The 23,343-nt window shown below is 40.0% G+C and overlaps 1 protein-coding gene across 1 annotated transcript in view; it reads left to right on the top strand.

Moving 5' to 3' along the window:
* slit3 (slit homolog 3 (Drosophila)) overlaps window positions 1–23,343 on the top strand; it is a 240,093-nt gene that overhangs the window by 107,713 nt on the left and 109,037 nt on the right. The window lies entirely within an intron of this gene.

Raw genomic sequence — 23,343 nt, forward strand, 5'->3', positions numbered from 1 at the left:
CCTCATTGAATTAAATTACCCAATCCATCAGTTGTCCCTGAAACGGCACAGTATGTCTCAGAGTAAGCAATCAAGAGCTTGGCTGTTTGACACAAATGATATTTGGGGAGTTATGGGTTTAGAAATGGGCTTTTATTGAACCACCTACGTCTAATTCAGAGGGTCCACTTAACCTATTCAAACGTGCCATTTGGCACCAATTAACATTTAGATGGAGTGATTTATGCATGCCTTTTGTGTGTGTTTTTCATAATCTTAACTCCCCGATGTCCTCCCCGTTTCCATCTCCTGCTCGCTCTCTCCATCCTCCCACATTTTACAGGTCAAGCAAGCCTGGTCAGCTCTGTTCCATGCATTTGTGTTGCGTGCCACCCCCTCTCTTTCTCATTCTTTCCCAGCCCATTGAGAACTGTCTCAAGGATTGTATATCTGATTAGCGACTGTGGCCAACGGCGCCACGTGTATTCTTAGTGGCTTTAAGCCCTCAGCCTGTACAACAAAAAACATTAACATTCAAACTCGTATAGAGACAAAGAAATGCAGGTGGATAATCTGACACCAGCCTTCCTCACATGCCACAGCCACAGTGATGTGATGCTATATGCTTCCAGTGGAACTAGACATGAAATCCAGCAGATTGTTAAAATAGATTTATTTGTTTCATAAGTTTTCTATGACAAGATAATGAAGTGTTTATCTATATAGCTGCGATTTGTGCCGCATTTATTTTGTTGTCGTCATGGTGACATGAAAAGAGAGAGGAAAAGATGAAAAGAATGGTGCAGGGAAATGGCCGTACACAGATGTCGCTTATCCTAAACAGTTTTTCATCACACTGCCTGGGCGGTTTCTTATTGACATCATTGTTCACTATTGCCTTAGCCTGTCATGCATTTGTCTGTTTCTGCTTTACTTGTCTTGTAAGTAGTGCATTGTAGTTTCTACTTCTTGTATTTGGAAGGTCAAACTCTGCTCACATAAGTTCCTTCCTGTAAACAAAAGTAACACATTTAACGTTTTCAGAAAAAACAACAGATCCATCCATCTCACACAGGGGGGTAGGAGCAACAATCATATGCTGAGAACTGGTGTACCCAATGGACAGATATACTAGCTAAACTGGCTAGTTACCATTTAGGCTAGTAGCAGTTTTGACAAAAATAAATATACAAACCAAATGAAAGCTGTGACCACACCGTGTGTAACCAGTGATTGAGAATGTTTGGTAAGCAGATTTGAAACAGATCCCATTAGTATGTTGCTTTGTGTTTAAAAACTGGGCATAAATTACTTAAACTCAAGGATGCCAAACTCTTTTTGCACTGACGTCTACAAGTATTTGAAGTAAAAATGTAAAAAAAGTAAAAGTGTTATTGTAAATTTGCAGACTTTCAGCTTCAATTCAAGGGGTTTAACAAAAGTATTGCTTTAACTCTTTAGGAAATAAAGACATTCCCTCAACTGTAGAAGCTCAAACAGCCTCTTCCCTCATTATTCCATGACAAATCAGGAAAATAAAAGAGCTGATTCCTAGTGCTACACTGAGTATCTTTTCACTGGAATTATCTATATGAGGTCAAAAGCAATGTCAGCTGTGCTGTTGTTTTTTTATTTTTAGTATTTTTATTCATACTTTTTCTTATTTTATGTTCAGCACTTTGGTCAGTGCTTGCTATTTCTAAAGTGCTTTAAAAATAAAGTTGGCTTGGCTTGGCTATCGTCAGGCTATGAAAACAGAAAAATAAACTCAGCAATGCAAAAGACCTCAAAAAACACAAAGGACAAATAAAATGGATCATTATGGAATCCTTTCCTTTGTTAAGAAAACACTCTTCACAACATCCAGACAAGTCAAGGCACTAATTTTTTTCACATTTAATGAGCCATCCTTTTACAAAACAAATAATGATCAGCTTGGGATGTCTGCAGACAAGTCATCACATTTTAAACAATACGTCTACTTTTTATTACAACGAAACTGTAGTGTCATAAAATAGGCACATCAACACAGCCCATTGGCTTAACCATCTTATTTTGATGTGGGCTGGCAGGGCATGGGTAATGTCTCATGCAGGAAGGCTGTTAATCTGCCATGATTCAGATCTCTGAGTTGGATGAAACTGCCAGTTCACTCATTGCAGATTAACAGCTTGCAGGACCTTCTGGTGCAAAATACTAAGATCCCTTTGGCGGATTGGTTTCAGCCCACGAGCCATATGTTTGACACCCCTACTTTAATGTTTTGCATTTGATGCATTATATATCTGTTACTGTGAAGATGGATTGCAGCTGAAACATTGAGGATCCCCTCTGTGCCAATAGATGGGTAGACGAGATTAATGAACAAGGGTACAGTGAGATAGCGTAACACAGCAGTGTAATACAGAACAAAATTAGGTAAGTACCTATTTTTTTTTTACCAGATGGAGGTAAGGGAGCAATACAGGAAGGGATAAATTAATAGACATATAAACAGAAAGCAAAGGAGGGATTAAAAGGAGAGGAGGAAGATCGGTAATAGGTCCAGAGGAAGGTGTGGAAGACGGGGTGAAAAGAAAGGCAAAGTCCCCCTACTGAGATTTCATTTCCAGCTGCCTGATAATGCTGCTCTTCTTCTGCCTCTAATCTCTACAAAGAGGAAATGAGAAACACATACACGCACTGAAACACCCTCTTGAGTGTCTGTCAAAATACACGCAGGTGTGCAGTAGATGCATACAAAAAAGCAGACACGCTAGTACATACTGTTTGAACATGTGTGTTTCGAGAAGCTGGCACTGAAGCATTTACTAGAAATATAAATGTAGCGATACATGTATAAAGATGTATAAAGATGTATTTTTCAAGTCCTTTCTCTCACACACACAAACACACCCACCTTCCCATTTGGGAGCCTATTAGCTTCTCTCTGTCACAAGGTGAGCAGAGGATAATGATTCACAGATCCCGCCAATCTCTGTCTTTCTTATTTGTAGAAAGACAGATACAGATGGACTGACAGACAAGAAGAAAAGAGGATAGAGTGAGCGGACACACAACAGGTGTGGAAAAAGAAAAAGGCCGACGTCCCTTTCTTTCTTTGTTTCCCCGCTTTGTGCCAAGTCTGCCTTTCATCAGTCCGCTTAATGAATGACTTGTCAGTTTGATTCATGTCTGGCTATGACAAATTTGGAAGGCATTTAGTGGGAAATAGGGAAATTATGCAGTGCTGCATTCAATATGTTTCCCTGTACGTAAACTAATGAAACATCTAATACAGATGACAATAGCTTTAAATGTTAAGACACAAGATAGACTCTCTCTGTCATGCCTTAATTTCAAATTTATGCAGCCAGAAGAGTCTTTACTGGTGTCATTCGTACTCACATCAACTCTTAAAACACTTTGTGTATGCTTATGAGTACATTTAAAATGCATGTGTGTTGCTTTGGAAGTTCACCAAGGAGAGGAACGGCGATTAATCATGTTTGAAAATCACTTTTGCAAAGACGAGTGTTTAAGATTTATTCCTTAAAAAGGGGGAAATACCAGTGCTTCGTGCCAGTGGTCTGCAGGTACTGATATTTACGCACAAGCAGGGTATTTGATAGTGATCTGCATGCACTGATTGTGCAGAGAGGCCAAGCAGAGAAGCATCACAGCACCATCTACTGTCTGGAAACCTCTCCTGTTTTTTGTACTAGGCAAGGTGTTGCTTTGATACAATCAGCCTACCTGCAGGGTGGGGTTTGAGCTCCCCATTTTCTTCCTTTCTATCTAAATGCTGTACAGCAAGAGACTGATTTTGTCTGTGTTTTTATTCAGGACTACTTGAACATGAGAAGCAGATTTTTGTTTTGATTTATTTAGTGAATGTGCTTTTAACGGCATCTTTTTCCTTCATCTGCTTTGCCTCAGCTGTAACTTTCAGCACTGTAATGGCTCTTTGATTGCAGCAGTACATCTATAGCTTAAATGAGTCGGGGAGCACAGCTACGGTTGCATGTAGTCAAACTGTACATTACCTCATAAACACATGAGCCACTGCAGAGTTTCAGTCTAATTTGGTGTAACTGTCAGCTGCAGTGTAATGTTGCATTTGTGTTTTCTTTTAATGACCTGTGAATCAAATGGGTAAGCACAAGATGTTATACCTTGACATTGTATCTTGCTGCTGCTCAGTATCATGGCCTGCATAATGGCTAGCTGTCATCTAACTTTGATTTGCAGGGAGTTTGGACTTATTTTCCTACACTCTTAAGGGCTGATTGAAAGCACTTTTGGGGATGTCTTATCACCAGTGACTATGAAGAAAGTAATTTAATGGTTAAAGTTGCATTTTATGCCTTTAAGCTTCTCTGAGGTAAATTGCTGTTAAGAAAAGGACTTATTGGACAATTTTACGGTTTTACACTAATACAATACCATGTGTGTTATGTTTTGGACCCCTTATGTAGTTGTTGTGTGTTGATGCTGTAGCTTAGATACCGCAATTTGCAGAGCTGGGGTCCTGTTTACTATCAAGATAATGGAGTTGCCATGCGTCTCTGCTCTGTTTGTGTTGCTCATAGCTGATTGCTGAGGTTTTTGGTGAGGTTTCACAGGGTGTCTGGATTTCAGACCCATGCACGAGTTGGCCCAAGGTTCAATTTCCAACTACAGATTGTATTTATAAACTCAAATGAACACACATACATGACTCATAAAAACAATTATGATATGATATCCTACAATAGAATATAAGCTGCCTGGCTGACCGTATCTTACCTCGTTGAATAGCAGGCCACTCACCCAGCCTGAATGGGGTGAGTTTACCCTCCATTGTGCAGTTTCGTCTGAATGTGAAGCGTGGGTTATAAAACAACATTTGGGGGAAAAAGCTTGGGATACAAGCAATCACTATAACTGACAAGTGATGTAATAAGTGCTTTTTCCAGTCGATGCCGTAAACTGCTTATATGTTCTTAACCTTCAACAGCAGGATAACCCACAAATTAACTATAAACATTAAGTGATAAAATCTGCATTTCATGAAATTGTTGCTTTGCATGTAAAATGAACATTTATTCTTTTTTGTTTTTAAAGGTCTTTAAATTAGGATTATGAGCTGTATTAAAATGATGAAAGTGAATTTTAGGTTTAGCATTATTCAGATTGCCTTATTCATGTGTTAGAGTTATTCATCACTTTCTTAACCACTTGTCAAATTAAGAGTTGCATGTAGTTATGGGTACTGAAACCTGGTTTTAAACAGGCCCCGGGACTAAATTATTTAAGACCGAAGTATCGATAAGCTCTGACGTTATCGGTACTACTTTGGTACTACTCTTTCACATTTTATCTGAACAGCTCCCTCACTGATTAAGACATTAATCTATGGTGCAGTTTTCACTATCCAGAAGAGAACTTCCTATATCTCTTTCAGAGCATGCGTGCGGAGGGGTGGGGTGAGAAGCAGCATCTCTCATTCAGGAGACACAGACCCAAACCCTAGTTAGTGATGATGGGGCAGAGTATTAAACGCTCAAAGTGTGGTTTAAGATGTAGCCATTCTTGTATTTTGCTTGTTTACATTATTGTATTTTGCACAACTCTGTTGCTTGTGAAGCTCGCACACAAGAATTTCACTCACATGTGCTGTACCAATGTACCTGCACATGTGATGTGACAATAAAAGTGATTTGATTTGATTTGATTTGATTTTGCACTTTGCTCGAGTCAATGTTTGCAGTGCTGTTAGCTACAAGTGCAACGGGGCTTTCACTATTTAAGGCAGAGGCATTAATCAGTTGAAACATTGAATGAAAGTCCATCGTATTTAGATGATAGAGAAGTGCACAGCATTCAGCTGTCAGGGGATCTGCTCTATAAAGTGAGTTCAACATACCCAGGGTATCTTTCCATTATCTGGATTCACTTATCCTAGCACTGGGGATCAATTTAAGCAGTCACACAAAGATGGTTATCATCTTGCTAAGTTAACCCAGGGTTTCCTGTGCACGTTCACATGAAAGGAGTGGTATTGATGGCATCTGACCAATCGTTTTTAGAGATCACAGAACTTTTTTTCCACAGAAAATTATCCGTATGAGTGCCACCTAATCCTACTCCAGAGATGCTATAAAATGGTGATTAAAAGGCACATAAAACATGTATCAGTAAAATGTAACACTCGTAAAAAGGACAAAAGATGAATACTATAGCAAATTATTAATTTGGTGATTTTAGCGCACAGAGCAGTAAAATAAACATATTCATTTCAGTTACTGCACACTTATTGTGACAGCTGCACATTAGAGCTCTGATATTATAAACTGGAAACATTTAAACATTTAAGGTTACTACCCAATTAAAAAAAAACCCTCAAAATATCACTTTAGTTTCTCAATAGATCAAAGTGAAATTAATTTTGATTGAACGGGGCTCTTTGCGTGTGTTCTCTCTTCTAGTAGTTGCAATTCCAGCAATGCAAAATAGACTTAGAAATAGACATCTGAATCAAGTATAACAACCTTTCATACATTTGCTAAAGCACCAAATAAATACATGGACATTCATGTGACAATGCAATTCATAATGTGCTTCATTCAGTGGTTTCGGGACTCTACGGCTTAGAAAACTTCACATACAAAATGTATTCTCCCAGCCGAGGATCTATATAGTGCTTAAGATGTTTTAAGCAAAACCAAAAAGGGATGGTGGTGTTATTTGGCCAGGAAGCGTTCGCGATGTCTTCTCCGGCGCGGATAATTGGCGTCTGTCTTGTGTCGGTGACGTAAAAGACGGATTTCATGCGACATGATCATTCAAACAGCAGTCGCTTTCTAAAACATCAGATATGTATCGGATTCAGGACCACATACGAAAGTGACCCAGATCGGATTTGAAAATATGGGATTTGTGCCGTTCACACTGTCACACCAAGATCAGATATGGGTTGCATAGGGTCAAAAAAGTTGGATTTGATGCGTTTTCGCCTGCAGTGTGAACGTAGCCTAAGAGAAACATTTCCTATATTCAATATGTGTAAAATTGTGATGTTTTACATTAGTCCTTACTTGCAGCTTGCTGGGTCTCAGGTCATAATGTTTTGATCTTATTTAGAACAAGTTCTGAATGTTGTCGGGCAGAGATTGGTTTGCTGCTTTATACATTATTTATGCAATTCCAAATTTTTAAGTACAACAACTCCAGTAGCTCAAACAATATTGGACACATTGAATCTCGTTCTAGATTCACTTCTTGCATCTTGTGTGTGTATATGCATTTGGGATGGCTGTGATGTGGTTGTCAGCCCATTTGCTGAGGTAAAGACGTAAAGTTGTGAGATTATCACGGCCTTGTAAAGGCTGGTGTAGTTTTATCCTGGAAAGCATTAACAGTCTGGGGCAATTACCTCTCAATAGCTGCCTTCTGCTGAATGTGTGAGTCTATAAGAACGTGTGTGTGTGTGTGTGTGTGTGTGTGTGTGTGTGTGTGTGTGTGTGTGTGTGTGTGTGTGTGTGTGTGTGTGTGTGTGTGTGTGTGAGGCAGAGAAAGTGACAATGAGCATGGTCTGGGGTGTTTATGTTGTTGCACATACGGAGGAGTGTGTTCAAACTTTGCCAGTCTGCGCATGGACAGGACAGAGTGACGATTGTGTAGACCGATCGATGTGCGGCGATTGTCCTCTCCTGGGTCCTGCCCTCCTAATGCCGAGGTTATTTCTCTGACACATACATATGCAGCCCTTTTTATCATTTCAGTATGTTCTTGACTCTTAAAAAAATTGCCTTTCTTTTTGCTTACTGTTTATTCTGGTTATGTTTTGTGTACTTCCTGTTTTCCCACCCCTTTCTTCCCACATTTAACTCCCCTCTTTTCTGGATAATGGTAATCATCTGCATTCTTTCACCTTGGTTTCTTTAACTGTCCTTTAGTTTCTGATTTCATTTCCATCCACGTTTCCTTTTTTCATCACTCATGTTACTCTACTTAGACTGTTCCCTCCTACTTTGCCATTCTTACTAATGTTCTCTTCTTCTTGCACTCATATTCATTCTTTATCCCTTTGTTCTTTATTGTCCTCCCTGCCCTCCATCCATTGCTCTCTCTCCTACCTTCACCTCCGAATTCGCTGTCCTTTTACTTCTTCATCATCTTCCCCTCCTACTCTTTCCCTTCCTTCCCCCTCCATCACCCTCCCACCCCACCCTACCCACACCTCCCCTCTCCATTAGCAGATTAGATTTAGTCCCATAATGCCGCTGGGCACTATGATTTTACCAGCTCTCATTACTCCTAAATCATCCTTTCCTTCTCTCTCTCTCTCTTCCCTGCACTCTCATCTCCCAGTATGCTAACACACACTTCTGCACAGATACGCACACACCCTATGCCATATGCCAAGGCCTGCGCTGTGCACCATATTCCCCCGTGAATTAGCGGCAAGGCCAGTGATTTGTGTTGGAGTGTGATTGGGTGGGAGGGGAGAATTTGGTTCAATTTCTGTCTGTCTGCATCCATCCTTTATTCTCCTCTATATATTCCCTAGGGACATGAATGATTTTCATATCTCAACGTTTGAGGTGGACTACATTTGCTGCATGCTGTTATATGAGGTGTTTTTGGAGCTGGATTTTCTGGAATGAAGGATTGGCATAATGCAATTTGAGAAGGACAGGTTTTTTCTTTTTTCTCTTGTACAGTAACTGAGTGGAGCTGAAGAGACCGATGTGAAATGCAGGTGTAACGACAGACAAGCTGAGAAAAAACAAAAAAGAGTCATTACAATTATGCATGCATGCGAGTGTTCATCATTTTTGAAGTGTCAGCATCTTATCGTTTATTGTGGCAGAAGGTGAGTTAGCTGCAGTTTTACCCTCTGTGACAAAACCACTGATCACCACGTTCATTTTAATCATGTCACAACACTCTCAAGCACATTTACAACATTTGTCATGTTGCAGGGAATGCCTAGTGTGTGGAATGAAGTCACTTACCAAGGTAATGCACAGCCTTGGAACCATATTGGCCTAGAATAAACTATATGCCATGTGTTAAGTGAAACAAATATCCAACATGACTTCTTGCCAGATCATTTTGACTATCCTATTTATATCCTTTTTTCAACAAAATGAATATGTTCCAAAAAGAAAGAAAAATCAGCTACACCCTATGTACCATTTAAGCTTGTGTTTAAACTGTAACACAAACGTCTTTGGTGTATTAAAACGAGCAGCAGGGTTTTGTAGCTTAAAACCATATTTTTCTACATCTTACTGAGAATACCTGTTAAATGTTAGAATTCCTCACCAGTGACCAGATGTTAAACACCATTTACTTTTTTTCTTGTCTATTACAGTATCGAGCCAAGCAGTCAAATGAAGTAAAATCCATTTCCTGCACCTGTCCTCTTCTTTTTTTCTTTTTTTCACTAGTCCACAGAGAAAGCCTGCTGAAGAGGAACAATAGCGCAGAATCTGGATCCACTCAATCTAATCTCTCAGCCTTAATGGGCACTGCTGCTTTTTAGACACACCCTGCAAGGCACACACATAAACCACACACACTCAGAAAATAATACAACAAGTAGATATCCTCGCACATACAACAACATTTGTTCAACCGTTGCACAAACACTTGTGTTTTCAGGTAGATAGTCTTAACAGGCGTATGGATACAGTCAAAGAGAGACACACACAAACTACTGCAAACGCACACACCCGCATAGATCCCTCTCCTCCAGTTAGCCCTGACATTAGCCACTTGCTGTTTCTAACTGGATCATGGGGCTTACTAAAGAGATTAGGGCCTAGAGACAGCATAGCAACCACACACACTCTCTCACAGACACACATAGGTACAAAAAAGTGCTTTCTCTCCCCTGATTTTGTCTTTCATTTCTTTCCTTTTCTCCATTTCCCCTTTTTTCTCTTTTTATGTATCTCCTCCTTTCTCTCAAACACACACACACACACACACACACACACACTAGACAGGCCCTCAGGCTAAGAGACAGCAGCCAGCAGCCATTGTGGAAGACAGTCTGTCAGAGGAATTAGCCCACCACTGCATGGGAAGGGAGGATGACAGTCTTCTCTGTTTGCCATCACAATCAATTTATTTCACCAAGAATACTCAGACAGATACAAGCATTGTAAAAGCCTCTCTTTCTTTCTTTTGCATTTAGGAAAATTCAAAGTGACCTCTTTGTATCATGTAAAACCTGTTAAAACCAATAAATAAATGTTAAAAAATACAAATAAAAAAAATAAAGTGACCTCTTTGAAACATTTTTTCTGCATTAATAGTAATCCAGCTCACACGTTTGCAAATAAATCTCAATTACTATTACCGACCACCTGTTAGTAAATACTCTCAGAAATATGTGGCCTGAAGGATGAAGCCTAGAATAATGTTCTTGCCAAAATTTGGCCAAACAAAAAAAAAGTCTAAAACAGTCATTCATTTGAAGCTGACAGTTAATCAATAGTTGACATTTCAGGCTCTGGCCGCGTGGGTTACCCTTTAACATATTTTCCATCCTGACCTATGTCAATCAACAGTATCCTTTGCTCTCATCATGTCACAACTTCAAGACCCAAAATGTCATTATATTTCTCTTATAGCCAGGGCTGGACTGGGACAAAAAATCGGCCCGGGCATTTTGACTAGAGACCGGCCCACCAAAAATGTGACGTCATTCAGGGGTAAAACCGCAAAGGATTCTGGGAACTTGTGGCAAGAGGAACTAGCGCAAGCAGGCTTTCAATTGAACTCAGTTACACAGCGATAAAAAGAAACATAAACAATGGCAAGAAGCTGTTGTATTATTAACTGCAATAGCCGGTGTTGTGCCAAAAAGTGATTGTCTGCCAAAAACTGATTTCCAGTATTTGCCAAAAACTGATTGCTCATATTTAAATTGCTATGAGTAACTTGTTGGGCTATAATATGTGAAACATATATCAAACGCATCCCTCATGGATGACATAAAGTCATCTCTCCATCTCCATCTCTCTCTTGCTCTTCTGTCTCCTCTGTCACAGACTTCTCCACTTTTGATGATAAATCAGCCTGGTGCAACATGTAAGGATTGGCACAGTTTGTTAAGATTTTGAGGAGTTTGAGAAACTAACCTTAAGCATAAAATAAAATTTACTATCAGTAACTTCTTTTTTTTTTTTTTTTTTAAATGACATCAGAAACAGCAGTATGCGACATTACGTGATGGCAGAGCTTCAGTTCATCCTTTGTCATTTTTTTTTTTTATTTTTTTTTTTTATCTATCAGTAACTTCATAGCACCCGCCCAGCAGTATATAAACTCCGTCATGCTAGCTAGTACGCAGTACCAGTTATTCTAAGCGCCTGTAAAAAGTCAGCACAACGAAAACAAACTACAACTAAACTTGGTTTATATCTGACACAGATAGACAGCAGGTCATAACTTCTTACCTGAAGTTCAGTTCCTCTGCCACTATGACCGGCGGCCGCCTTGGGTCTCTCCTCCTCTTGCCTCCCCTTTCCCTTATCCACCTGCTGGCCTCCACCACTTGCTGATGTTGCTAAATCTGTGGAAGCTATGCCATAGCTACCGCCAAACAATTCAGTTATTTTTACACATTTGGCAGCGTCTGCCTGAAGAAAAACAAAAAAAACAAACAAACAAAAAAAAAATCGCCAGCAGCCCACCGGGCAAATGCCCGGTATGCCCGATGGCCAATCCAGCTATGCTTATAGCTGGGATGAACTTTCATCATATTTTAAATCTAAATGAATGAAAATCTAAATAATACAATAACAAATAGAAAACCCAGACAATCAAATAACCCCGTTTTAGCAAACACTTGGAGACAGTGGAAAGGAAAAACTCCCTTTGATAACCTCCAGCAGATTCAGGCCCGTGGAGGGGCAGCCAACTGCCACAGCTGATCAGAGGTGATGCGAGAAAGTTGAACAGCTCTGGTACCAAATGTAATACCTAACAAAATATTGCTAAACACTAATTAAATATTTGACATCTGGTAATTTTGTTATAAAGTTTCAGACGTTCTAATATGATTTAATAAGAGTTTGGCACTTACTTGCTTCTCACGCAGGAACTGTGTCAACCTTTACAAGGGAACACATCATGTCATTATCATCACACACAGGAGCTCTTACTCACTTCACCATTGCTGTGCTCAGGTCACAGACTCAACCTCTTTTTTCTTGGCATAATAAAGAGCTGTGCAGCTGTGTGCCAAACACAGAGACAACAATAGCTGAGTAATTCATTTCTCTCCCTTTCTTACTATCATAACTGTATACGGTCTTATTTTGTTTCATCTCTCTCTCTGCTTGTTGATTTGGCAAAGAAAACATAAGCACATGTGCACTTTCTTGCTCTAACTTCAGCACTACTGAGACTCTGCACTTTTTTTGTTCTGTTTCTGTGCTAAAAGTTAATTGGCCCACTGACATAATGGCCTGCAGTAACCTTGACAACGCTGACCTGCTGAGAGACAGAGCCCAGAAAATGCTTTACGTATACACAGGCAACATACACAAGCCATGAACGCAGACAGCTCCGAGGACACACATGGTACGAGGCTGAACGTGCATAACAAAATATTTAATATGTGGATATTTGCACAATACACATACACTGTAGTGCATTTTCACTTACACGCACGTGTTTCATCGAAGCATTCACTCTCTGCAGCATGCTCACACACACCTTTTCAGCATTCAGCTACCCTAACCCCTTTTCTGTCCAATCTGCTAATTTGCTGTGTATTATTTATGGGTGCTGAGGTGCTCCCAAGATGCTTGTAAAGGCAAAACGACACAGTCAGCTTAGCTATTCACACCTCTTTCTCTCTCCTTTCTACCTTTCCTACCACCATGACTTTCTCCCACCCCTCACCTATTTCCGGACTTCTCTGCTCCCTTCGATGTTTCCTTCTGCCCTTCACTGTTGCCTTTATCCTTCACATTTATTTCACCTGTCATCCATTTTTCTTCCATCACCTGCCAGCTTTAAACTCCCCTGTTCTCATTGCTTCAAGTTGCCTCCTCTCAACACTTGTCTCGTCTCTCTTTGTGGTTTCTTCTTCCTTTTAGTCGACTTAACAACCCATCTTCGTCAAAGCATATCCATCTGTTTTTCTGTGTAGCTGGTTTAGCTCATCCATCTGAGATTTTAGAGAGATTCCCTTCTTTGTTCCATGCTGCACCTATATTCTATTCCGCCATCAATCATTTTCACCCAGCCATTTAATAGACACAATAAGGAGTTTAACCATTTATCCTATTATCTTAATACTTGGTAAACCTTGCAGATAAGGTAGAATGAGCACATCAAGTCAAAATTTTTGACAGCGGTCTGGGATTAAGAGGATCTCTAACAGCCTTATGCTGGATGAACAGTTTCCCAAAGACAAAATCCATTTAGTCAAGGCACTTTGTCCGTTCTGAAAATGAGAATTTTCAGCCCTAACACTTCACCCCTATTATTCTTAAAACCATTTCTTTGTTCAGATTCTTGCTCACTTTTTCATTTATTTATTTTAACATGGAGTAGTCCTTTGCCTGCTTATTATATTGATGCCAATTTATGGCCTAGCAATTCACAGTGACTGTTACTCACAGGGTACATTACTCAATACTCCATCTATCCATCCATCGTTGGACTAGACCTTATCGTAGCTGTCACAGGACGAGAGAGAGGGTGTAACCTGGACAGGTCACCAGTCACACCTATGGCCAGATTAGAATCATCACTTAGCTCAACCCCATGCTTGGCTTTGGACTGAGGGAGGAAGCTAGAATACCCAGACAGAAGCCACGCAGACAAGAAAAGAGAGGCCTCACTTGATGTGGTGTGATGGTGCTAACCCAATACCATGTAAATTTGATCAATATTTATTGTATTTAATAACAACTGCTAAGAACTGCTGAACAATTAATTAACCCATTAACATTCCATTGAACCCCAACATTCAATGACTCCTTGAGACCCAACAATGCTTGTTGACCATAGCTGGGTTACCTGCTACCAATATAATATATTTTTCTTTCTTTTTTCTTTCTTTTTATAAAAGATTATAATCACACAACTCCCTGATTACTACAGTAGATAAAATTGTTGCTTGATGTGAGTAGATAAAGCATCCCTGCCCCTCTGGTAAAAGCCACTTTTTCTAATTATCGTGTTTCCATTTTAATTGAAGGATTACTGGAAAAAACATACTCAGCCCCTTTGCTTTTCAGAGTGCACCGAATACGCCAAGAACAACAGCACTCGATAAAGAGTGAAATCATCTCTTCTAAAACAGCTGTTGTCATGTCAGTAATGAAAACAACTGACTGATATTAAAACTATTTTATTTGGTTTATTTTTATAATTTATAGGTTCAGCAGCATTTTTGTTTACCTTTTTGAAGAAGTCAAAACATTATTTCACCAAAGTCTCAATTTTGCTCCTGTTTAAGTTTTGTTATATATAAATTGGTGGTTTGGTAAAGATTGCTCAGCGTTTAAGTGGTTCGGCTTAGCTCTCTGTATACTAATTTGCGTCTTTCTATAATTTACCTAGCACCCCCATCCCTTCATCTATCGCACTTATAGTCTGTTTCTATCTTTTCTCACCAGCCTGTTAATCCATCCTCTTTTCCCTCCATTTATCTTTCCTGCCTGCATCCAATCTAATGTCCTCTCTTGATCCTTTGCTGCTCTAACTTTTATTAGCTCCATAAATGTCCCTAAGAGCCTGCAGTATCGCTTAGCTAAAGGAAGAAGAAAAGGAAGAACTGAGAAGGAAAAAAAAGAGAAGGAGGCAGAGTAGTGATATTGCTTAGTCCTGTGGATGACAATTCAAATAAGAAAATGTATTAAAGCAAAATGGCGTCAGGGACATTAAAGTGAATTAGCCAATAACAAATGACCATGTGTGCGCCCTGCTGCCTTAACCTCTACAACTATTTTTTTCTTCTTTTGCCGATAGTAACTCATCTAAATTTGCTGGACGTCTTATGGGCATGGGGCCAGAAAAGCTTTTATATCCATAAAGGCCTATGGATCACAGAGAATTGCATTAAGCTGTCCAATTTAATTACAGTATCGACAAAACATAATAGATACTTACAGCCGTATGGAGAGCGATGGATAGAGGAAGGGAAAGAACAGAGGGGAGAGAGTGAGAGAAACGAAAAGTGCAGACAATGTCCATTTATAATGCTGATGCAGTGTATGTATCAAAGGAGGCGTTTGAGGAATGTGTGCACGCGTGTGTGTCTATGTAGGTGTGTGTCTCCAACGAAGGATTTGCAAGGGCCCCTGAGAGCTTTTGAGAACGCTTAGTTTGATTTAGATGCTACAGCTCCCCGAAGGCTGGTTCTCCAACAAATGTGCCCACGGACACACAAGCACACAGACACTTAACAGCCGGGATACACACCCACTCATAATTATACGCCATGTCACTCACTCACCTGTTCATACACACACACGCACCTATAAAATCCACACACACACACACACACACACACACACTTAGATCCAGGGAATGGAGTGAGTAAGAAGAGTGGCTGTCCTGTCCCGTTACAGCCAGCCAGGGCTGTCAGCCTCCCATCCGCCATGATCAATAGATGGGGGCAATATTTTTATTCATAAAGGGTCCACTTAATTAAATCACTGGGAGTGGAGATGGGGAGGGTAGTTGAATCGGGGAGGAGGGATGGGGCGCCGTAGCAAGGGCACCGAGTCAAAAGACTGATGAAGAATTACAAAGAATGGAAGGAGAAAGGCAAAAAGGAGGGAGGGATGGAACGAAAAACCATTTAGAGCTGTCCATTTATAAGATGCCAGAATGCTGAAGATAGATTTTACGGTCATATGTGTCTGATGGGAAGTAGTTTTATTTATCTTTGCAGCAGCATTTCCCAGTTGCCTAAAACTGACATTTATTCTATTATGTAAATACAAGGCTTTCAGGGAACACTTGCAATCTAGAAGAAATGTACACTATGGATAATTCTGCATTTTGGAAAGTGTACTTCATACATCTCTTGCCAGGAGCTGGACAAGACAAGCAATACAACTGTCATATCAGTGTAAAGTGCAAGTGGAAGAAGGAATATGAATACAAAGAACGAAGCAAAAACGTGCAAACTTTGAAAAAATGAAAACAGATCATTTAATGTCGTTCACCATAATCATTTTCCATACGACATGAATTACACAGCTTGACGATGAGAAAATTCCTTTTGGTTTATTTTAAGATTTCAAAATATGAAAAAAATAAAACCTCCACCATGCATTCCCATGCTGCAGTCCTGCTGTCTGCAACACACTGCCAACGCGTTGAATAATATATCCCCCCTGTTTGTTGCTGCAAGTCAGAATCATTCAACTAAAGCCACTTGGCAGCTGCGACTTGAAGACCGTGGTTATAATGGGAAGGCTTAAGTCCAGTTTTGAATGCACCCAGATATATGTTTGTGGCACTGCCAATATGCAGTGCTTATAGCCAGCAAGTTCTCCCAGCATACAACAACAGAAGCTTTTAACCTCACCCAATACGTCAGTGTTGAGAATATCATATATACAGGCTGAAGCTATATAGATATACACAGTGTGACATAAAATAAAAACAAATACTGGTCATTTAACATTATAATATGAATTTAAACATTTTTTTTGCAGCCACGGGAATATGGTTGAACTTTCTAGCTCACAATCTGTGGCATCGAAACCTTAACATATATGAACTGTGACTAAGTTAAATAGTATAAAGGACACCTTAGTAATTCAAATGTTTACAGATGGCATACGATATTAAATCACATGTGCAGTAAACACGGTAAGCACTGGAATACCTGCTGCATGACTTTGGTCTTACCCTACAGTAGAGTGCCTTAAAAAACAAGGGGAATATGAGCTAGCCAGCAGTCGATATTTATTACTCTCTTTATGGAACAATATTAAATGCAGTTACAGCCCCCAAGGGAGAGAAAAGGAGAGAGAGAAAGTGATATAGCTGGAAGAGGTGAAAAAGAAAGTGAGAGAAGAGGAAGAAGCAAAGGGAGAAGTGAAGAGGCTTGCGCTAACCATTGAAAGTCTCAGGTTTCAAAAAATAAATCGTGCCACTTCTGTCTTTCTACTCTCTCCTTTTCTTCCTCTCCCTCAATTTTCCACCTATTCTTCCCCCATCTCTTTTTCATCCGTCCCCTGGAGCCAAGCCAAGGGTCAGTCCTCTTTCTTTTTGTCCGCTACACTCCTTCATCTTTTAATAAAAGACACACACAGATGCATATACATTGTTGCCCATCCACTCTCACGTGCCTGCTGTTTCATTCACACAGGGGCTCACAAATTCTAGCTGACACACAGACACACACCTTTGCTGCCCTTCTTGTCATCTCTGTCTAACTAAGACCTCCTGTGATGCCATCTGACACAAAGCCACATGAAATCAAACAAGTCTGCTTCTACTCCCATGTTATAGGTCAATAGTTCAGGGCTGAGTGGCCCTCACTCATATCTGGATGAGCCTGAGGGTGGATCCATCTAATATCTGGTGACTTCTGTTACACAGAGCAATGCAGGGGGAAATAGCTCAAGAAAAAGAACACTTTTTGATTTTTGTGTATGGGAACAAAAGATGGAAATGCTGTTGTTAATGCCAGTAATGTAGACTATTGTGTGTGTGTGTGTGGTTCTCTGTGTGCATCAAAGGGTTAAGAGTAATATCCGAAGTGGTAAAGGGTGACCTGGTGAGTGTTTCTTCTCACATGAATAATGGAACTTAATATGGAGGAGGTGATGGCTTGGAGCATACACACGCGTGCGCGCATGCACACACACTCACACTTCTACCCCAGGAGGATCTTGGTGTCATTCTCAATCCCTCCAGACTTTGAGGGGCCACAGAGAGTCACCATGCCCAGAGAGGGGAGGTCTTGGCTGGAAACTGCTAACTGAGAGTGGGGGGTCTGTGTAGTGAAAGAAAGGAGGTCTGGAAACATTTGGTCAAAATTCTATCAATTATACAGTACGTCAAGCGCCATAGCAAACACAGAATGGATAATGGAAGACTGTTTCTTCTGCTGATGCCCTTTGTTGTTGTTCTTTTGTTTTCTTTCTTTGTAGTCTACTTCGCCATTCATCTGCACCCACAGATACGAAAGTCAACATGCGTGAACTTTGGTGAACTTTGTATTGTTTGTCTTATCTCTATCCAGTATTTAGTATTTAGTATTTATTTATTTATTGTCATTGTCAAGAACAATGAAATTGCGTTTGGGGCTTCCATACAACCCCCCCAAAAAAAAAAGAAGAAAATAATAAATACCCCTTAAAACCCAAGTGTACATATTTAACCCAGTGTGACTCCAATGCAATAAGACAATCCTTAGCAATAATGTTCGTAGAAATTCAGACAAAGACCTGAGAAACATGACAAAATACAACAATGCAACCCATTCAATATTATTGTACTGTGAGATATGATATCAGATATGATAGTTATCTATTTAAGAAAGGGGGGGGGGCAGGAGGGGGAAGAGAATAAAGATATGATGCACCAATGCAGACCAGTTCATTGCTATTAAGAAGTTGGATATGGTTATTGTCCGTGAGAGGGGGGCAGAGAGTTCAGGAGCCTCACAGCCTGTGGATACAGGCTGTTGGCCAGTCTGGATGTTCTGGCCTGTATAGACCTGTACCTTCTCCCTGAGGGCAGCAGATGGAAAAGGTGGCGCGCAGGGTGATGTTGGTCCCGCAGGATACTGTGCACCCTCCTCAGACAGCGAGTGGGGAAGATATTACTGATCTCTGGCAGACTTGTTCCAATAATTCTGCCAGCTTCTTTCACCACCCGCTGGAGTGCTTGCTGGTCGGCCTTGGTGCAGCTGGGGAACCACACTAGAAATCCATACGTCAGAACGCTGCTGATGGCACAGTTGTAGAAGTTCAACATCAGAGATCTGGGAATGTGTGCGCTCCGCAGTCTCCTCAGGTAGTAGAGGCGCTGTTGGGCCTTCCGTACAACTGAGGTGATATGGTTGCCCCAGGACAGGTCCTCGGTCACAGTTACCCCCAAGAATTTAAAACTGCTCACCCTCTCCACCGCCTCCTGCCAATGAAGAGAGGCAGATGGTTGTTATGACCCCTCTTCCGGAAATCTACAATGATCTCCTTGGTCTTTTTGGTGTTTAAGACCAAGTTATTGTCGTGGCACCATGACTCTAGTTGTTGCACCTCTGTCCTATAGTTTGTCTCATCATTGTTGGATATAAGTCCGAGCACTGTAGTGTCATCTGCAAACTTAACAATGAGATTGGACGCGCAGGAGGAAATACAGTCATGGGTGAAGAGAGTGTATAGCAGAGGGCTCAGAACACACCCCTGAGGGGCACCGGTGTTGACCACAAGGGTGGAAGAGGTGTTCTTCAAATCCTTCTCTTTCTCAAAGATATGCAGTTGTTTTCATAATCAGTATCACTGATATAATTTACAGAATTTGTCATCTTAATGAAACTGATGCATAATTCAAACAGCCATCCGTCTCTTTAATAGAATTCTTAGGAGATTAATCGCTCTCTGCCTCAAATGCTGTGGTATTGGAGGAGGACCAAAAAAAGAGGCTAAATCCAATAATTTAAATGTTGTCCAAACCATTCCACTTTCCAAATGAGGCCGCTATATGCTTGGGCTTTGTGAGTTTGTGCCTTTGTAGCTGGCCAATCAGTGAGTGTCCTTTTCAAGGGTCATAGGCCAATCTTCTGTTGATCATAGCCATGCTCTACTCAAAGGTTGGCAGGTATGACTCACACAGAGATGAGAGGAGGACAACCGTCTACATGATGGCATAACAGAGCTGTGGATCGTGAATGGCTTCAGATTTTAGGAATGCATTATGGGTAATTTTTAATAACTCTCAGTATAAGCTGTGTGAAATGGTAGAAAGAGGCATCTGCTTTATTACTGCAGAACTCTTTTTTCTTTCTTTTTAAACTAGCTGTCTTACTATAGGTTATTGGGGTCCGATGTGGATGCTTGATTTTAAGTAGATTTTGCATTGATTTGACTGGTTTTAAATGCATTAGTTTTGTTAAGTTATTTAATATTTTATTTAGTCTTTTTAAAGGTTAAAAAATAGTATGTAAATGTAATGCAATGCTGCAGCACTTACACTCCGAGATGATCGTCTATGATCATCACAATATCTGTGCTACCAGCAAATACAAAACCTCATTTAAAAGGTAATAGCAAAAATTATGTTTATTCACTGAATTGTGGCGTCAGTTTGTGTGTACGATTGTATTATCAGTATTTCAGCATAGTGTCAGTTCATTAATAAGCTCTGTGAGTTACTTCTTCATCGTGTTTCCTATACTCTCATTTATTCCCACCGCAAGGAATAATACATGGAGACCTGTTGGTGAAATCTGCTGGGGGTGTGGGGGGGTCATTTAGAAATATTGACGTATATTTAATTTTTGAGGTTTTTTACTGTTGAATTCCTCTGCTCTGTCCAGGTCTTGAAACATTTTAATTCCAATCTGATGACTATCGTTATATTTTTTGCTTTTGTTTTCAGTGTTGCAGATTTTTTCCAATGTGTTAACTTTATTTTAAATAACACATTTTCAGAATTAAGCTTTGAATTATTCCCTAAATTACATTATACTGTCAATCAAAGCATTTGCTTGCTTGGGTTTTTTTTGCCAGTCATGCCAGTGATCAAGCCTATTATCAGATTTCAGTTTGTCCAACCACAGCATATCTTAGCCATGCAACACACAGTTCACGTTTTGTTACCGCTTGAATAGCTTTGTGGTTGCTAAAATCATATTGTTCATCACTGCCTGCCAATATCAGAACAGTAAGAATTTGAAACCCAGCATATTTATAATGACAGAACCCCCAATTTGAGATTCTGGATTGGAATTTCTTCTTCTCTATGCTGCTTGCAAGATCATCTACCGTGACCAGTTTGGCAATGGGTCAGTGATGGTCTGGAGAAATCACGTTGGAGGGTCGCACACACCAGAGAGCCGCATTAACACAAGTTGGCGCAGACTTTGATTTCATGTTTTTTAACTTTGAATTTTGGTGTGAGTTTGAATCCAGCCCTCAAAGGATCGATGGTTTCCACTGACTCACATACATTGTGAAGTTTGTTACGTCATTGTGTTCACAACAAACTACACAATGTGTCTCAGCAAGAACTGTCAATTTGAATATTTCATTCTTAAATATCTGAATATGACAATTCTGAGCAGTGTAAAATCCCATTAAAATTTGCACATCACACACTGAATCCTGATTTACTTGCTAACATAAAACGTCGTATTTTTCTTCTCTCCAATAAAATGTTGATGAGGTGTCTGTCTTTTATTTTCAATTCACAAAATGTCACCAAAGCAGTGATGCAGCATGGCTAGTTAACAAAAAAAGAAAGAAAAAAAAAGCGACCCCTAAAATAATTTTCACAAACAGATGACCAGAACTCATCCATATAATGAAAACTTCATTCACGGTCTTGTCACATATGAGTTTTATTATTTGGGCCTAAACCGTGCACTGCTGGCGCTGGTGTCAGTCACTCAGCTGGAGTCATAAAGGCCGGCAGAGAGACACACAGTCTCATAATAGGTTTTATTTGACTTGGATGGTTTTCCTTCTGTTAGAAGAAATAACAAATAAATATGGTGGGTAAACAAAACGATAAAAGATTTATTAGCCATGGAACTCATCTGATATATGACTTTTTAATGCCTTTTCCTCCTTTATCTTGTTCTCATTCTCCTGCTTTCTTTTTGTTTTTATTCTTTGCTCTGTTTGTCAGCAGTCCACAGAGCGCAGGGCCATATGAGAGAGATGCAAATTAAAGAGATAAACAAGATAGATTTATGGATATTGTTAGATAGGTAGATGGATGGAGAGAGTGATAGATACTAGAGAATGATAGAGAATGTGAATGTGCAATACAAAGCAAGACTGATAACAGCTTTGCATTCTGCTTCCTATTTGCTCTGTCAATGTCAGTATGGGAACACCAAAGACGCAAAAGAAGAAGAAAATCTCTTTTCAGTAAAAAGGGAAAAAAACAAAACATGGCTATACCCAAAAAGTGTCAAAACCTTCAAAACAAGAAGTGTAAACACAAGGAATATTTTCTGGCTGTGCTGCACATTAAAATATCATAATACCATTCCTGCCTGTCAAATGTGTGCCGTTTCCCCCCCTGCTCTTTGTTACCACAAGTGCTGAGCAAAATTGCACATAAAAGCACACATTTTCTTTGCCTAAAGACTACACAATGCCAGGCACATACTTTTCCCATCAAGGCCTGCAGAGACAAAACAGGGAACACTCATCTCTTGTCAAACAAAAGGAATGAGCCAGAAAACACAAGGCTGAAAGGGAAACATCCAAAACGATGAAACCTTGTTAGTTTGAGGAAATGAGTTTTCTGTTTTCTGAGCACGGCTCGCCAATTAACATTCACGGCACTAATAAAAGTTGATTGGCTCTGGAATAATGCACAGCCAATTTTCTTCCTGTGTAGGCTACATGAATGCAAGTGTGAGTGTAAATTAGATAGCTTAAGCATATACGGCATGTATGTGAGCGTGGCATATTTCTTCCAAGATGTGCGTGTGTGTGTGGGCACATGTGTTTTATTGTCTGTGTGAAAACTGATAAGTACGAAGCAGTGTTCCTTAATTGTGTGACAAGAAAACATTATGAATGTGTTTGTCACATGCTGAGTGCTTATCTGTACGCATGTATTTATGTCTAAATCAAACATAAAGGTCCAGAGTTGTGCTGCTCTTTTGTGCTGCTTTGTTGTGATTTTCTAAGTGTATGTCGACTATCTAAAATACACAGCCATGTATTAATGTGCTGATTGGCTTTGTGTAGTATAGTATGATTGTTCAACGCAGGCCTAGCTCGCAGCAATATAAGGCGATCAGCCGTGCGATATTTCATACCTTTCCTTTTCTCCCTGTAATCACGCTGTGCTTTCTGAAGTCTGATTACCTGCCAGGCCTTCTTCTTCCCCGCAAACAAAACTAATAGATTTAAGGCCGCTGAGTCATGTCAAAAATCATTTGGCTCTATTGAGCAGGAAGAGAAAAGAAACCGAGGGTGTTGCATGTAATCCCATGTTCACTGTGTGTTGAGAGAATGAGGAAGATGGAAATCCTTAAAGGGGAGAAAAAATAAATAAATCGCTTAATGACGGTAATAAAATGTGTGTGTGTTCTTCTGTTTCTCAGAAAAAATATGATTGCTTCATTTTAATGCCAGAGCAATGAGGCGCTGTCGGAGGGCTCCAGTAAAGGAGAAAAAAAGAAAGAAAAAAGTTCTACATTAAAAACATGTG

Source organism: Aulonocara sp. 'chitande type north' Nkhata Bay, linkage group LG2 (genome assembly GCF_057382095.1).
Source record: "Aulonocara sp. 'chitande type north' Nkhata Bay isolate Kocher_YH1m ecotype deep benthic linkage group LG2, A_spYH_male_GT1.1, whole genome shotgun sequence".
Lineage (NCBI taxonomy): Eukaryota > Metazoa > Chordata > Actinopteri > Cichliformes > Cichlidae > Aulonocara > Aulonocara sp. 'chitande type north' Nkhata Bay.